Source organism: Heterocephalus glaber, unplaced genomic scaffold (assembly GCF_053883595.1).
Source record: "Heterocephalus glaber isolate CG9 unplaced genomic scaffold, H.glaber_assembly_v1.0 deba00001498, whole genome shotgun sequence".
Lineage (NCBI taxonomy): Eukaryota > Metazoa > Chordata > Mammalia > Rodentia > Bathyergidae > Heterocephalus > Heterocephalus glaber.
The window spans coordinates 196,343-214,499 of NW_028258321.1; the positions used below are offsets into that span (position 1 = coordinate 196,343).

General features: G+C 39.0%; 1 long non-coding RNA gene across 1 annotated transcript in view; it reads left to right on the forward strand.

Annotated features, from left to right (window-relative positions):
- The window catches only part of LOC147825476 (uncharacterized), a 175,652-nt gene that overhangs the window by 17,788 nt on the left and 139,707 nt on the right, over positions 1 to 18,157 (forward strand). The window contains exon 2 of the long non-coding RNA XR_015440641.1: positions 2,052 to 2,181. This is a non-coding gene — a long non-coding RNA (uncharacterized LOC147825476). The remainder of the gene's footprint in view (positions 1 to 2,051; positions 2,182 to 18,157) is intronic.

Sequence of the window (18,157 nt, forward strand, 5' to 3'; positions counted from 1 at the left end):
ATCCTTTACCTCAAACCTTTTCTGTGAATACTTTGGTGCACAGGATGTTTTCCCCTAGTGAGAAGGTTGTTGACCCCAAGCATATTTCTGTAATTCTTTGTGTTTTCTTTAATTGGCTGAAAAAGCAATGTGGTCAGTTAATCAGTCACTCATTGAACAAATATTCGATGAAAGCATGCTAAGGCCCAGGTAGACTGTTCAGTGCAGCAATGGTTTCCATAGGCTACTTGAGAACCTACCTTTTCTCTTCCTAATTCTGAGGGTGTCTACTCACATGAGTGCATGTCCATGGTGGAAGATCCTCCAAATCTTGAGTAGTTCTCGAGAGACAGGAGTTGCAAGTAGGGAAACTTGTTGTCCGTCCTTCTACAGAACTGTCCCAAAGGGGATCCTACTGACAGTTATTCAGGATGCTAACCCAGAAAGCATCCCAGCCTGAAGGTGAGAGGGGTAAATCCTGGGAAAGGAAAGTCTTTCCTGATCTCCACAGCCGCATCTTGTGGGATGGGATGATCCTACTGCCCCAGGTCTACGGGTCTGAGATTTTATTTCTTTTTCTCCTTGGACTCTTTCTCATGTTCATCTTCAAATTTGCATTCCTACAAATGAGTGATTTTGTTCTGTTCTAGACATTTCCTCTGTTAACTATTTCCCTTGGTAAAGAATGCTTAGAATGCATTTACTTTTTTATGAAGCAGTTTGTTTATTACACCAATAAATCCTTTTTTTTAATTTGCCAAACAGTTGCAGTAAATTTCATGAGTTTATATGGAGATTAAAGTAGCACTCCATCTTTTTAATAAGCCAGACATATACGTGAAAGGAAACAGATGTCAGCTGGAAGGAAAGAAGGGCTGTATTGGGAGAAGAGTTTGCCTCCGTTGTTCTCAAAGTTTAATCTGGAGTCCAGTAGGGAACCTCCCTCCTCCTCACCAATAGAGAGAGCACAGGAGGTGTGTCCTTTCTCACATTGTCCCTCTGACATTACTGATGTTTCAGGCAAAAGAAGCAGTCCACAGCTTTCTGGGGAGTGGGGCAGCGGCCTGTCCATTTGCAGCTCTCAACCAAGGCCTCACACTAGACTCGCCTGGGGTGTTTTACAAAACCTTCATTTCTGCACTCCAAGCGAAGCAATACATAGCAGTAATAATACCTGAAGGTGGAGTTTGGGCACTAGTTTTTCTTTAAAAGCTCCCCAGAACCTCTGGAGACAGGTTAGGGAGTCAATGACCAGTGTTTTCCAAGGATTGGTTTGATAACAGTGCAGACACGAAGTATGTGTGTGTGTGTGTGTGTGTGTGTGTGTGTGTGTGTGTGCACATGCACTATAGATCATGGCTCCTCACATATATAGATGTGTGTCAATGCAGAGATAGAATCCCAGAATATAGAAAATTGAACATAGATACAGACACACACAGATGCACATTCACAACTTTCATAACAGGCTTATGCACACAGGCACACACAGACATAGATGGAGTTTCAAGTGGAGGTGCAGTTATGCACACATATAAATACACACACACACACACACACACACACACCCCTTTGCCTGTGGACATAGCCAGGAATGCACTGAGAGATGCACGGGAAGTTGGCATACAGAGACCCATATTTATAGAGATACATATTGGTGCACAAGGTGCATTTGGACACCCTGCAAAAAAGGGGGCACACACTCAGAAATGCATGATTGGAAATGTTTACGACTTTCATGTCCAAAATCTTGAAGGAGTCTTTGGCTTCCTTCCCTTTCCCATAGAATTGACTTGGCCAAGGATGAAAATTTCACTGGCTCTGAAGAAGGCACACATGAGCTTTTAACAGAAAGTTAAAAGTCTCCTCTTGAGTTTCCTTCACATGACCCTGTATTTTCAGAGATGAAACTTTGCGTGGGGTGGGGACAGCTCTAGAGGGCACTTTACTGCATTTCAATTTCACTCACAGCCACAATCTCAAACCTACCGTTGGTAGTGGGCTTTCCAGGTGTGTCATTTGGTTTGGAACACCCTCGTGGCTAAGTTGTATTATTTGCTCTTACTTTGTAGGTGTGCAATGCAGGCACGGAGACATTAGCTAAGTATTTTCCGGATCACTCGTCCAGTACATTTGTATTCAGATCTGACTTGAGAGTCTGCACCCTTCTGCATTCCTGATATTTCTGCTTCTCCCAGAGAGGTAAGTATAATCTGATGGTTCATTTCCTACAGGGAGAAATAGGGGGTCACAGAGGTGAAGTACTGTGTGGCTTATCAGAGATACCAGCTTTGAATGTGAGTATTGATGAGTGAGCCCAAACTTTGTCTATTTGACAGTGGTTCAAAAGCAATGTATATTCAGCAGAAACCACACTTTAAATCGCGAGTTTTGATCTGTTCCTGGCCATCAATATGCCGTGTGATTCTCTTCTGTGATGCTAGGCATCTCCTGGGCAGTCACATGATCATGAATGTAAATAACAATGTCCTACTATGTGCTGTGTTGCTAAACTATGACGTTCAGTAGGTCAGGTGATTAAAAGCATTTCAGCTTGTATTTTCGACTTGCTAAGGGCTTCTTGCATGTGCACTCATCATACGTCAAGGAAGATCATATCTGGTTCCTGGTCTAAGCCCGTCTTTACTAGAAAGATGGACTCTTAGATTATTCCTTGACTTTTATATGAACTATATAGTGAGGGGTGGGCAGCTGGGGACTCTGAGAATAAGAACCCACGACTATGAAAACACAGCAGTGGCCATGCCAGGGCTGTCCTCAGAGTCAGAATCCTGTTCTCCTTAAAGACGGGGGTTGAAGACCTCCTCCTCTTCTCTATTACCCTGCTTCTGTGTTGGGCATCTACTTTTGTGCAACTCAGACCATTGGCACTTAAAAACTCTGGGGGTTGACTGAGTCCTCCCACACAGTCTTAGGCAGAGGTGACCTAAGTTTTGGCAGAATGTATTTTCCTCAGCCGAGTCTCCCTGGAATGACACACACGCATTAGGTGAGCAGCCACCTTGGTCACAGCGCCTCTTAATGGAATCTTCTCAGTCCTCTCTCCTGCACACGACAAGACTGCACTGTGGCTCGGGCCCAAAGCTGATGCATCCTGTTAACCCCAGCCAACCTGTGGTCTGTTGAGCATATATTAGAAGCTTATCCCTGAGAAAGATTCTGACGTGGTTACAAAGCTAATGTTCCTGCAATCAAGGGGCCTGTGATTTGATTGTAGAGATTAAAACTGTAATGGCTGAATCAGACCCAGAAGTAATCTCCCCTCCTCCAACATACTGCTTTACAAATATTTCTACATGGGTGGGAAAGATTAAAGTATCAGAATTTCACAGAAATATTTTGGGTTCTTAGGTTCTCTTGAAAAAATGAGCTCTAGTGACTGAGCGTATGCATTGCATGATTGTCTAGAGCCCCTGGAATGAGGCATCTGCACTTCCTGTAGTCTTGTTTCATATTTTTAGTTCATTACCATCCAAAGTCAAAAAATTTGTAAAGGTCAGTGACAGAAGTCTTGGGGGATAAGGAGGAATGTCATTCAGGGGAGGGACAGTCAGGGAAGGGCTCATAAAGAGATTGGTAACTAAGCTGAACAATAAAAAAGTCAGGATTTAGGTAAGGGGAGTGGGGTGTTGTTATTTACCTGTGTGCAGGGTATATAGGAAGAGAGGCAAAGGATGTATATGGAGTTAATTCTGAATAGATTAAAGGGCTTAAGTGTGAAAAGCAAACTTTTCAGACATTTTCTATCAGAACTCTGAAAAATTTATTTGAATGACATAGAAGTCTAAACCATAAAGTGAAACATTCAGAAGTTGCCTGAACTAAATTAAAAACTAAAATCCTGTTTATCTAAAATGGAAGAAGCAAAAGGCAAGTTGAACTCAGAGAATTGCAATGAACAAAATAAAAGATTAATATCTAGAACTCATCATATAAAAACTTCAGAAAAACATAAGTAACTCAATAGAAATATGTGTAAAATATTTGAACATTCCATTGATGTACAGGAAATACAATGGTTACTAAATAAAAAAGATGCTTAGCCTTAAAAATTTTTATCTGGGGATGAAAAGTAATCATAATTTATTATTTCTTACATATAGTGGCACAAACTTTAAAATGTGGCAATTCTGAGGATATTGATAGGAACATAAGTATGATGTTTTACGGTTTTTATGTTACACTCAAAGTCATATAATATTTGAAGGTTAGCTCTGATAAAAGTGTGTAGTGTAACCATAGGGCAGTCACTTACCAAATAAAACAGAGTGCTATAGCTAATGAATCAAAAGTAGAGCTGGAATGAAATATAAAAATATTGCATGTATTTATTCAAAGAAGGAAGGAAAGAAAGGACAAAGAAAAGATGATATGCAGAGAATACGGAAGAAAGGAGATTTAAACATAATAGTACTAGTAACTGAATGATCTAAACACATAAATTCAAAGCAGAGATTATAAAATTACATTGGAAAAGAAGATCCAGTTATGTTCTGTTTAAGAAAAATGTGCTTTAAATAAAAAGACACAGATAAGCTTAAAGAAAAGGACTAAAAAAATTTAACATGAAGACCACTCACATGATTGCTGGGGTGGCTGTGTAACATCAGAGAAAATACCCGTCAGAACAATGAATATTTCCAAGATAAGGAGGAAAAATTCATATGGATAAACGGGATAATTCATAAACCAGGTATAACAATGCTAAACATGTATGCACAATTACAAAATTTTGAAAATACATAAAAATTGACATTACTGAAAGGAGAAATGAATAAGCCCGTAAAGATGACTGGCAATTTCAAAACAATAATATTTGGTAGAATAATTTTTACAGAGTAACAGTAATAATGTAGAAGATTTGAACGACACTATCAACCAATTTGAACTAATTGAGAGTTATAGAGTACAAAACCCAGTAAAAGCAGAAAACAGTCATTCCTAATGCACATGGAACCTTAAGATGGAACACATACTGGAGCACAAAGTTTTCCGGAAATTAAAGATTGAAGTCATGCAGAACATATTCCATGGACACAGAAGCAGGAAATTTTAAAACAGTAATTGAAATATATCTTGTATATCCCTGAAACTTGTATCTATATACTTCTAAACCATTGATGAGTCTAGGAGTAAGTCAACAGAATATATTTTCAACTGACTAGAAATGAAGGCAAAACACAAAAGCTTGTTGCACATGGCTAAAGCAGTGATGGGGGTGGATTTTTAGCTTTAAATGTCTATGTTGTAAAAGAACAAATGCCTATGAACAATTATTGAAGCTTGAATCTTAGAAAGTTAAGAAATGAAGACCAACTTAAATCTGACATAGTGTAAGGAGGAATTAATGCAAATAAAAGATGAAATCCATGGAGTTTAAAAAAGGAGAATAATAGAGAAAAATTAAAAAACCCAAATATTTTTGAAAAATATTATAACCCAGCAACCAGTTTGAAGAGGCTTCTATTATCCAAATCTGAGATATCTGAGCATCTGGATAATTAGTATAAACATTAGTTATGAGCCACTTAAAAACAGGAAATCAGAATTCCATTCTGGTAATAGATTGATTAAAAAGTAAGATTTACTTACCATAGAGTGAGAATTGTGGAGGATAGAGTGAGGGAATCATTATATAGCCCATGTACTCATGGTACCATTGTACCAATGGATGTGAAATCCAGGTGGAAATTTTGATGATGGGCAAGATATTTATACACCTTCTTTATCCATTCATCTATTGATGGACATATCCACTGCTTCCAAGATGTAGCTCTCATGAATTATGCTGCTATAAACATGGGTCATACCTCGTGACCACCACACTTGTGATTAATGCAGTTTCCTGATAGGGTTCCTCTTAGACTGAAAGACTTCGACTCTGGGGTTCTGCTGATTCATGACTCTGTGTGTGTGTGTGTGTGTGTGTGCGTATGTGTGCACGCAGATGAGAATGTGTGATTTCTCCATTTTTATCCATAAGAAAATAAGTGTACAAGCATACTCATGTTTATAGCAGCACAATTCATAATAGCTAACTCTTAGAAGTGGCCTATATGTCCAATCAACAGATGAATGGATAAAGATAGTATGATTTTTTTAATACACAATGGAGTACTACTTTTCCATATAGAAAGATAAATTTGAGTCATTTATAGGGAAATGAATGCACCTTGAGACCATGATATTAAGTGAAATAAATCAGACACATACGCTTAAATATCACATGGTTTCTCTTGTATGAGAAACTTAAGTTATAAATAAAGAGTGAAGTAAAAGATAGATATAGAAAGCAGGGAGATAGATGTTTCTCAACTAGAAAGGGCATGAAGAGATGGAGGGAGGTTGAAGGGGTGGAGGACGAAAAAGGAATTAAGATGTCTTATGTACATGTACCAACTAACTCCATGCTAGGAATGTAACATTCTGTATTATAATCATGTACTAATAAAAAACATACTCCAAAAAGATATTTATGTAGTCTTAAAATGTCACCCCAGAGACTTTTATTACTTATAAAGGAAAATATGACAATGATTAAAGAGTGTAGAAATTTGGGGGGTGCAAACTGGCATCAGTAACAGGACAGACAGATGTCATGTGCTACCCTGAGGAGGATAGAGCTTCACTGATTCAAACTCTTAACTAACAATAAATAGCTTTAATTTAAGAACACACGAATTGGTGTGACACCAGTGACGACACCATTGGTGTCATAAAAGACGAAGATTGTGGGTGTTGGTGATTAAAGAAGACTTGTGTGGACTGTCTCCCATAATTAACATGTTGGAACCTCACTGTCCTAAGGGATAGTGTTAGGAGACAGGGCCCTTTGGTAGGTGGTGAGAATTAGGTCTTGGAGGGCAGGCTCCCCATGCACAGGATTGGTGTCCTTGTGAGTCCCCAGAGAAGTTGCCTCTCCTCTTCTTCATGTGAGGACATAGCCAGATGCCACATGTACGCAAAGAGGCAGGCCTTCACCAGACTAGGATGTGCAGGCAACGTATGCTTGGACTTCATGGTTTCCAGGACTGTGAGAAATGAATATTTCTTCCAAGCCACCCAATTTATTACATTTTGCTTTAGCAGCCAACCTAAGGCAGAATTGTAGGTGGCAGTGGGGCACTGCTACAGCAAATAACTGAGGGCAGGGAAGGGGGTTTGGCAAAGGGTACAGGGTGCTCAAAAAGAAACTAATCCATTGCTTTTTCTCTTTTTCTCAGATCACATACTGTGTAGGTTCAGTTTAATAAGCAGACATTTTAATGAGTTAGGAACCTTTCTTATCTGTTTCTTCACTCCTTATTGCACATTTTTTTTGTTTGTTTTTGGTTTAAAATCTTTCTTGAGCCTTCTTGACAAGATCCAGTTTCCAGAGTTTGTATAATAAGATGAAAGTCTGGATTACATGACAGCAAGCACGTGTGTTGGTTTTTCTCTTCTGCCTCTGAGGAAGGGAGTTATTTCCTTCTGCAGTATAAAGGGAGTCTGCAGAAGTGATGGGCAAAATGGACTTTTATCCATTCCAGGAAGTCATTTCTCTTTGGAAATTCAAGCCACGGATCCTTCTCACCTGAAGACATCTGCCGTTCATTGATAGCGTGTCAGTTACTTTTTCCCGCTCTGCAGTGTTATGAAAGCATCTGTGTAGTTGCTTTCCCGAAATTACTTATTCTGAAATGATGGGCTGGAATTATAGGTCGAATAGAGCATATTTGCTGATAGCTATAAGCTAATGTGATGGTTTCCCTACTCTAGAATGAACTTTTCCAGTGCCTTCACCTTGTCCTGGTCTGGAAAAATACATATTAATGTGTTCAAACTTCAAAAAAAATGTGTTTATCCTATTTCACCAAAATCTGATTGGCATGTATTTCCTAATCTGAATAATTTATTTAAAGGAGGGTGATTATGATCATACAGCCTAGATCACATTGTTCCAGGTACTTTTGCAAGTGTTTTCTGGAGCGTGATAGCTTTTAATCCTTCCTTACCCTTTACTTTGTTCAAATAGCAGCTCCTTGAATTATTGATCTCATGGTTTAATTTGCAGTGGTGTCAACAGGGTCAGCTTCACAGTCCTATGACCCATGCAGCTACCTAGTTTAATACTCTGCAGGTGCTGTCTTGAAATTCTTCATACATTTTGAACAAGGAGCTCCAAATTTTACCTTTCCATTGAGTCTTACCCAATTAAACGATGTAGCCAGTCCTGGAGGTCATCTAGCTGCAGTGGCATTGAAGGGGGCAGGGAAGATCAAGTAAGAAAATGAGCACAGGGTTTGGTCACAGGTTCGTTAGGTGATCTACAGTAATTTTGGTTCTTGGTTTTATCTCTTGGAAATAAAATGCCCCACTTACATCCAAGTACTTTTGATACTTAAAGGAAATGATGTATGTGAAGAAGATAACCTCTAACCAGTAATATGGATAGATTAGTAGTGTATGCATGCATATTTACATTTTCCTTACAGACCTGAAGTGAAGTTATAATTTTGTAACAAGTTGATTACCATTAAGGTCTTTGTGGATGAGAAACATAGGTGGTAGGGAAATTATCCAATCCCCGTTTACCTGCTAGAAATTCTCACCCACTGAGCACTTTCTTAATATATATACTCTAGCACGTGGGCTCATAATGACTTCTGTTTTAGTTCAGTTCAGTTCTCCACTTGACCGATTCGAAAACATGAAAGACCAGATTTCAAATTGAAAGGAATCTGAAAAGGAAGCTAGAATTTTTGCTGTTTTTGTGGAAAGAGCATGAGGTTTGGAATCAAGTGGATTTGAATTTGCCCACTTTGCTAACTGTAACTCTCAAACTCAGCCTAATAAGTGGTAATAAAAACTACGAACTTTCAGAGTTGTGAGGCCAAAAAACAATCACTTTTGAAAAGTGTGTACTGGTATAGAGCCTCAGTAGGTGTCAGATAATTCCCTTTTTTCATCTTTTATTGGTACTTGTCTTAGTTCCTTTTCTTGTTGCTGAGACAAACTACCCAATGCCCACAGTTAAAGGAGTAGAGGTTTATTTCAGCTCACAGTTTATAGAGGTTTCAGTCCATAGTCGGCTGGCTCCAAGGCAAAGTGACAAGGCAGAGGGGTGTCAGAGAGGAGAAACAGTTCATGGCATGGCAGGCAGAAGGCAGCAAGCCACAGAAGCAGCAAGTCTGGTTTCCCCTCCCCCTTTATATTCCATCTAGGCTGGAAACCTATTGCTGTCTAGATCCAAGCCATAACAGTATTCTTGCTCTGTGAACGTTGCACACGTGTGAGTATGTCCGTGTGTGCATGTGTGTGTACACCCACCACTGCGTGAGAAGTCCTTGGGAGACTGTGGTTTACTTTTCAGTTCTCTACAGCTTCTAGAACAGGGCTGAGCATTTAACAAATAGGTTCATGAAAACTATTTCTTTCTTTCTTTTTTTTTTTGGTACCAGGGATCAAACTCGGGGTCTTGAGCTTGCAAGGCAGGCAGTGGAACCACTGAGCTAAATCCCTGGCCCATGAAAACTATTTCTTGATTGATTTTTTTTGACAGAAATGAAATTAAAAGTCAGTTCAGCTCTGTTAAATGTATTTAAAAACTCTAAAATTGCATCCTGGAGGACTCATCACAGATTTCAATAAGCTTCTAAGAGCATTTGCTCATCGGAGTCTAGGCTGCAGACACATTTGGTAATAATCAGCCTGTGGGACTCATCAATTTAGAAATCCCATCTAGAGGACTGGTGCATTAGTCCTGAATCATTCCATGTGTACCGGAGAGCGAGGAGAAAATGTTGTAAATGTGGAGGACAGTGCCTGACTCTCATTTCTGAAACTAACAAATGCAGGGGTCATGCTCAGTAAGCTGGGGTGACTTGGGGGTGTGCAGTAGAAAGTGCTTCTACGGAGATCGGAGATTGGTGTCTTAGGACAGAGAACAGCACTGGAACATAGGAGGGAGCCTGAAATCACCCCACAGTATCGAATTAACAAGGAGTATGGTGATGGTCAGGGCTGGATCTTACTTTCGTGGAAATTCCACTCGGAATGCCCTGGTTTTTGTTAAGGTTCACTGGATTTGGGGATGAGAATAAGAAGAAAGAATGAAAATATAAAGGATTTCTCTGCTGTGAGCCTGGGTTTATTGTAGAAGTACAGTGAAACTGAACATGTAGCTGGGAGACTGATGGGCCTGGTGGTGGTGGATTACAGAAATGGCAGACAAGGGAGGCCAGGTGGAGGGACCGGAATGGCTCTCCACCATGCATGCTGCGCTCCTGCGGGACTGCTGTGCTGTTGTCTCTACTGATGGGGAAGCAGGAAGAAACCCATCACACTGGAGGCTCCCATGTATGTTTGCCTCCATTTTTTATTAACACACATTTGCAGTAGATGTAGTTTACAGCCATCTTGGGGAATGGGTACATGTATATAGCACAGCTCATTTCTTTTTCGAATCCCCTTTCCTCCCACCTCCCTCCCTCCTCCTTTAAATCCCCTTTCTTCATTTTCATGTCTTGTTGATATTGTTAATCTCAGGACATTTTTATGACATATAAAGTTTACATCCATTGGGGTTACCATGTCCCTGAACATGCTTATCTTTATTCTACTTATTTCCCTTTCTTTTCCCTCTCTCCCCTCACCCTTGGTCTCCTGGACCCTGCCCATCTTCAAGAAATCTATCCCCTTGTCTCCTTCTACCTATCCTTTATTATGCTCTCTAAGTGGAGTTTGGGTTGCAGTTTGGCCGCTTGGTCTCTGCAAGCTTCAGCATCACGGGCCTAGGCCCTTCCTGAGGCTCCGCGGACGGCAACAGCAGGCAAAAAGCCAGGGCCTGTAGCCATATAGTTACAAGGAAATGAGTTCTGTGGGCGTCCGAGTGAATGTGTTCTCCTATGTGAGAATTCACATAGACACCACTATTCCAGCCTTTCTGGAGACCCTGGGAAAAGGCCCCAAACCATGTCCAAACCCCTGACTCACAGAAATGGAGAGATGCACCTTATTAGGATAATTTGTTTTATAGCCAGAGAGAGGAAAGCAGCTTTTTAAAAGTCAAGGCAACCCGGCAAGAGGTACTCCAGGTCTTGTTACCAGGAAAACAGGAACAATGCCCTCTTTTCTGCTGCTGTTTCAGGCATGAAAATAGTTCCTTTTCATTTTGGTGCACATTTTATGATTCAGGCCTTTGCTTCTGCTTTCTCTTCGTATTATACATTCTATGATGCAGGTCTTTCCTTTGCTTCAGATTTCCTCCGCAGAGGTAATAGGAAGTCAGACTTAGGAGAAAACAAAGCATGGGCTCATATTCCAAATCATCATTAGCTGGAAGGCTCCCGGACAGCCTTGACTTGTGGGGCTTCAGTGTACTTGGAGTTTGGGGAGCCAGGGAGTTATAGGGAAGCAAATAATTGTGAGGTCAAAGCAGGTTGGTCCAGTGCAGGCAAACAAGGCAACTGGAATTTTTGAGCAGTGCAGACCAGAGGTCAAGGAATACAAAGGTTGCAAAATGTTGGCAGGCAATAAATCAAGCCTAGGCACCAGCCATTTCATCTCCATCAGGAGCGCTGTTTGGAAGAAAGGTTTCTCTGGGCCAGGGACATCTGAGGTGTAGCTGTCACTACTCAGCAGACCAGCAGAGAGGCGCCTGAGCTGCGGCTTGGATTGTGTTTGTTCCTGGCAGAGTAACCCTCTTACCACTTCACCTTTTAGCATATTTCTAGCTTCGGGGAAATTGCTTCTCTTTCTTGCTTACAGATCTCAGAAATATCATCTTTGTGAAGTAAATAATGGAATAACTAGGTCTGATATGGACAGTTACAAAGAATCACCAGGAAAGGAGTGGTTGCATAGAATGTCTTGCTATTTATTAAACTTTAATGCAGTTGATTTCCATAAATATCTTACTAGCATATAACAAGTTACCGTTTAAAAATAGATATTGAATGCTTAGTTTTGCCTGTTATGATTTTTATAACCAACATTCTCATCACCTAAAACAACTGTTTTTTTATTTCTTTACCATTTATGTTCAAATACACCATAATTTTTATATTATTCTATTTGCAATATAATAACATCTTGTATTTTTTCACTTATTATTTTGTCATAAACATTTTTCACAGAGAAATATAATCTGCATGACATAATGTCATGTAACATTTTAATGTTTAGTGGTAACTAGTAACATCCCATTGTATCTGCTTAGTGTAAATTACTTGAAAAAGATTAAACAAAATAAAAGGCATTAATGATTTCTTGTTATGTGATACGAAGAAAGTTATTTCTTTTCTCCCTTCCTCTCCCTCCCTCCCTCCCTCTCCCCTTCTCCTACTTTTTCCCTTTCTCCCTCCCTCTCTCTTTCACTTACTTTCCTTTGAATTATTTCTTGGGGATGGTTGCCACAAATTGTAACGCTGGATCAGTGCTTTGGAATATGAAATAGGACCTGAGTTTTTAGTTTTTATATTTTAATACAACTTCAGTGAAATGCTCAAGGTATACATTATTTCTTTCCATTTACAGGTCTAGAATCTGAGCCTAAGAGTTAAACGGTCTTCCCAAGATTAGATGCCCTGTAATTGGCAGCGTCAGCCTTCTGATAAATGTCCACTGATTCGCAGTTTCCCATTTAAGTAAGGCTGATCAAAGGCTTTAGCTTGCTTGGCTTTGTTTTGCATTTTAAATTATCTTTATAATTTCCAAAATTCATAATTTTTCTGTATTTGTTTACCAGATTTTAGAAGGAGGGTTGAAAAAAAGAAAGGAAAAATTTGGTAGATCCAATAAATTCTGATAGCTCTCATTATATGATAGCAAAGCAAAATAATCAAACTAATAATGATTAATATTTACTAAATATCACAAAATAACAAATTTGTGCTAAAGGCTTTAAATCAAGGGTCATATTTAATCTGTTTACAAGTCCGTGAGGCTTTTTAGTAAAGAAATTCTTTTTTTTTTTTTGGTACTGGGGATCGAACTCGGGTCCTCGCACTTGCATAGCAGGCGGTGAAACCACTGTAGAAATTCCTACTTAAGCATAAATACTAAATAATCCCCCGCCTGCTCAAGTAAGAAGCACAGTCAGGTTCCGGATGAGACAGTGTGAATTAAAAGTCTTCACATTGAATCTGCAGCCTCTCAACTTACCCAACTGACAGCACTGCGGAGGGCAGGAGGGTGCCTCAGGGTTACCAGGTGCAGGTTCTGAGCTGGGAGCTTTTCCTTTCTCATGTTTGTTAGTATTTGTTTGCTGTACATAAAGATTACTTTCATTGTGGGAGGTTAGCACATGCGCATAACACATTCTATGTTCTACTTCTCTTTACTTCCCCCTTCTTCATTCACTTCCCTCCCTGTATCTCTACTTCCCCTTTGCAGGAACTTTATCTCCCTATTTTGTATTATCTATTTTTTATCTTGGTTTTTGAATTATTTAGATTTTGGGTTCTCATATAAGAGAAAGCCTACAGTATCTGTGCTTGTGTGTCTGATTTATTTCACCTTATATTATGGTCTCAAGGTGCATCAGTTTTCCTACAAATGACTCAAATTTATGCTTCTTTATGGCAGACTAGTACTCCATTCTGTATGTATATCATATTATCTTAATCCTTTTTTCTGCAGATGGTCATATAAGCCACTTCCAAGATTTAGCTATTAAGAGTTGTGCTTCTATACACTTGGGTATACATGTATCACTCTGATGTCTTTAGCTCTATCAGGAAGATAACTAGAGGGCAGAGTTGGGTTAAATGGAATTCTTATTTTTAGTTTTTTGAAGGATTTCCATAGTGGTTGTACAAGTACATTTTCTTGTCAGCAAGTAGAAGTGTTCTTTTTTTTTCCACCCTTGATAGCATTTGTTTTTATTTGATTTCTTGATAACATTCTTTTCAGAGTAAGATAGAATCTCAGTGTTAGTTTAATTTTCATTTCTCTAATGGCTAGAGATGTTGAACATTATTTCATGTCTTCATTGGCCATTTGTATTCCTTCTTCTGAGAATTGTCTATTGATTTGAGTTGACCATTTTTTGATTGGGTCTTTTATTTTTTAGGGGGGTCTGAGTCTTTTGAGTTCTTTATATGTTCTAGATATTAGTCCTCTATCAGAGGAGTAGCAGGGAAATTTTTTCCCATTCTGTGGTTGTCTCTTCACTCTGTTGTTGTTTCCTTTGCTGTGCAGAAGATTTTAAAATTTGATATAATCATTATTTCTTGTGCAATTGAGATTCTGTTAAGCAAGTTCCTGCCTATGTCTGTCTTCAAGAGTTTTATCTTCCAGCAGATTGTTTCTGTCTAATTTCCAGGTATTGATCAGTTTTTATTTTATTTTATTACATGGGGATACATATAGGTCTATATTCAATATTTTGCTTGCGTATTAGTTTTCCCAGCACCAATTGTTTGAGAGATTACCTTTCCTTCAGTGTATGCTTGTGGCCCCTTCCCTGTTAATTTTACTAAAGATTTTGAGGAATATTGACATTAGATCTTCCCTGAAGTTTTTGTAGGATTCAGTGTAGAATTTTGTAGAATCCTTCAGGTCCTCGATTTTCTTTAGCTGGTGCAGTGCTTTTATGTTTTGTTTTTCATTACTGTCTCAATTTCATTGCCTGTTGTTGGACTGTTTCAGGTTTTTATGTCTTCTTGTTTCAATTTTGTTTATTTATATGTGTCTGTTTATCTCTTCTAGATTTACAGATTTCTTGGAATACAAATTTTCACAATAATTACCGATAATCTACTAGATTACAGTACTGTCTGTTGTGATGTTGCCTTTTTCATTTCTAATAGCATTGTATGGGTCTTTCACTCTTCTGTTAAGTTTTACTAAGAATCTGTCTATGTTGATTATCCTTTAGAGGAATCAGCTCTTTGATTGATATTAATTTTTAATATTAGTGTTTTGGTCTCAATTTCATTAATTTCTTCCCTGAGCTTTATTTTTTCCCCTTTTTATTAGAACATGTTTGCAGTACGTGATGGTTACATTTGTCATGGGGAGTTGGTGCATCTTAATTTTTGTGTCCCTTATCTCTCCCATCTCTCTCTGCTCCTTCCAGCACTGGGGCCCTTTCCCACTTACAAAAGCTCTATTTCTACTTTTTTCTTCAATTTTTTTCCCATGATCTCTCCCTCCTCTTTTTCCCCCTTCCTCCATCTTTATAAAATTTCCTTCCTTGTACTATCTTGGATCTGAATTGTTCTTATTTTTCTAGGATCTTACATGTATCATTAACTTATTTATTTCGTCTTATTTTATTTTTCGTATGTGGACATTCATAGCAAACAACTTCCCTCTTCAGACTGCTTTTATTGTGTCGCATGAGTACTGGGATCATTGTTTGACTACAGAAACTGTTTAATTTTTTCCATGATTTATTCTGTGACCCATTGATTATTCAAAAGTGTATTGTTTAATCTATAATTTCTATGATTTCCTTTGCCATTGATTTTTTACTTTCATTGTACTATTGTCTGATAATATGCCTAGGAGAATTTTGATTTTTTTGTATTTAAGCAGCCTTTATAAGCCAGTATATGGTTTATTTTGGAGAAGTTCCTTGTGCTGCTTAGAAGAATGTGTATTCTTTGCTATTTTGTTTTTGAATTTCTGTCTAGTTTATCTGCCTATTTGTGATAGTGGGTTACTGTGATCCCCACTCTGATTGTGTTGATATTTATCTGCTCTTTTATGTCCTCTGTGTTTATATCATGAAGTTGAGTCCTCTGCTATTTGAGCATATATATCTGTGTTGTTATTTCTTCCTATTGAGTTGTTCCCTTAGCTTATATGTACTGAACTTCTTTGTCTGTTCTGATCAGTTTTAGCTTGAAGTCCACTTTGTGTGACATTAGCATAGCTACTCCTGGTTGTTTTCTGCTTCCAGTTGCATAGAATATTGTGATTTTCATCATGTTGTTTTTAGTCTATGAATTTCTTTTGGTATTACTTATTTCTCTTATATGCAACATAGTATCAGGTTTTGGTTTTTGGTCTAATCTGCCAATATGTGACTTTTGATTGGGGAGTTGAGACCATTTTATTGCTGAAAGTTGTTAACTTCTTTTTGTCAGTGCATTATTTTTCTGTTGCTGATTTTTTTATTCTTCCCTTTTGCCTATCTGCTCATCCTCCTAAATGCATTTATACTCTTAGACTTTGGCATCTTTGGCTTCATTTTTCCTGTTTAGGATATCCATGACAATTTTTTGTAGTGTTGGCTTGGTGGTCATGAATTTCTTAAAATACCCTTTGTCATGGAATGTCCTTTTGTCGTCATCAATTTTGAAAGGTAGTTTTGTAGGATACATTAGCCTGCGTTGAGAGCTGTTTTCTTTTAGGGCTTGATATGCTTCACTCTAAGCTCTCCTGGCCTTGGAGGTTTGTGTTGAGATGTGTGCTGTAATTCTAATGGGTTTAGCTTTACAAGCCATTATTGCTTTTTGCTAACAGCTTTTAGGATTCTGTCCTTGTGTTGGACTTCTGAGACTTTGACTATGAAGTGTTGTGAAGAAATTCTTTTGTAGTCATTGGCACTTGGGGTTTTCTATGCCTCACTTACTTGTATGTTGAATTATTTCCACATATTCGGAGAGTTTCCTGCTATGATTTTGTAATTTTGTCATTCATATCGTTTTCTGACTTGTCTCTCACTTCGGTTATTCCTGGATTAATCTTCTGTGCATCACCAAGCATATGTTGCATGCATTTCCTTGGCTTTTTTGTTCTTTGAAAAACAGTTTGGAGTTTATAATCTCCCGCTCCAGATCTGTCTCTAGGACTGACACTCTGCCTTCACACTGGTCACTTCTGCCACCCTACTTTCTCTTGAGTTCTTCATCTCCTGGGTTTCACTTTGGCAGCTTCTCATGGATGCTAATTCTTTGCAAAATTTGCCATTCATGTTTTGAATCATTTTGATTAGCTCTTCTAATTTTTTATTGACTCTTCTTTAAGTTCACCGATCGGTTTGTTTATTATGTACCATCTCTTTAGTTATGTCATCTTTGAGCTTGCCAGCTGTGCCCACTGGGTAGCTTTGGGTGAGTTAGGGGTCTGGGAGGCTTTGTGTAGCCTTGTTTTCTCTTGTCTCCTTTTTTTTCTTTTTTTATGCTGAGGATTAAGGATCGAGCAGAGTGGACCAACTCTTTTGCTAGTGTGTAGATGTCCTTGGTTAACACCTGCCTTCCAGTGATACACTCTTGGTTTTGGTTGCTTTTTGGTGTTTATCTGCTTCTTCCTCTTTTCAACTTAATAGGATCAGGCCTGGTTTCTGTTTTTTAAAAAAACCTCTATCCGTTATATCAACTTCAACAGATCCAAGTATACTTTTCTGACATACATTAGAACTTGTTTTAATAATCTCACCCTTTTATTGGTTACTCATGTAGATTATATATAGTGCACTATCACTGACAGGCAGGCTGGGATGTGGTGGGTGGAGGAAAGGAAAAAGGAGAAGAGGGAAGAGGGTCAATCATATAAGAAAAGAGGGAAAAGGAGAAATGACAAGGAGGGAAAGAAAGGAGATCAGTCTCTATTGATACTATTTTTACCTTTTGAGAAGAAGGCTGGTGTGGAGGAAATTTGGGAAGCATTTGTGAGAAGGGGAGAAGGGACACAGAGGGAGGGAAGTATGACTGGAGACTGGGGAAAGTTGTGAGGCGGGCTGATCTGAGCCTGCTAATATGCTGATAGTTGGCTGGTGTTTGGATCCTCTGTTCACAATTGTGGTGAGGATTGCCCTGATTTACCCATGAAAGGTGTGACTTAGATCAAAGCACTGATTAGTTCTCATTCTCCTTTCCCAAAATACTTCTTTATCTGTATCTGTCTATCTATCTCTATATGGCCCCAGCTGAGCACACTGTATCTTGTCCTATAGCTTAAAGAGCCTCTCATTCTGGGTTTCCTTCTCTACCCTCTGCAAAGCCTTCCTGCCACCTCTCTGGTGTCTAGGGCTCTCTGGTGCTGTGTAGCCATTGGGTGTGCATGGGGAGAGTTCCTTTGCCAGTGCTGGATGGTGGGTGGGGGAGGACACTCACCATCCAGTGTTGGGAGAACGAGAGGAGAGGAGGGTGCTGCTCTGGATTGGCTCTGTTGTATCTCGCTTTCTCCCCAGTGTCTCATGGGATATAGTTCCTGGCTTCCCACC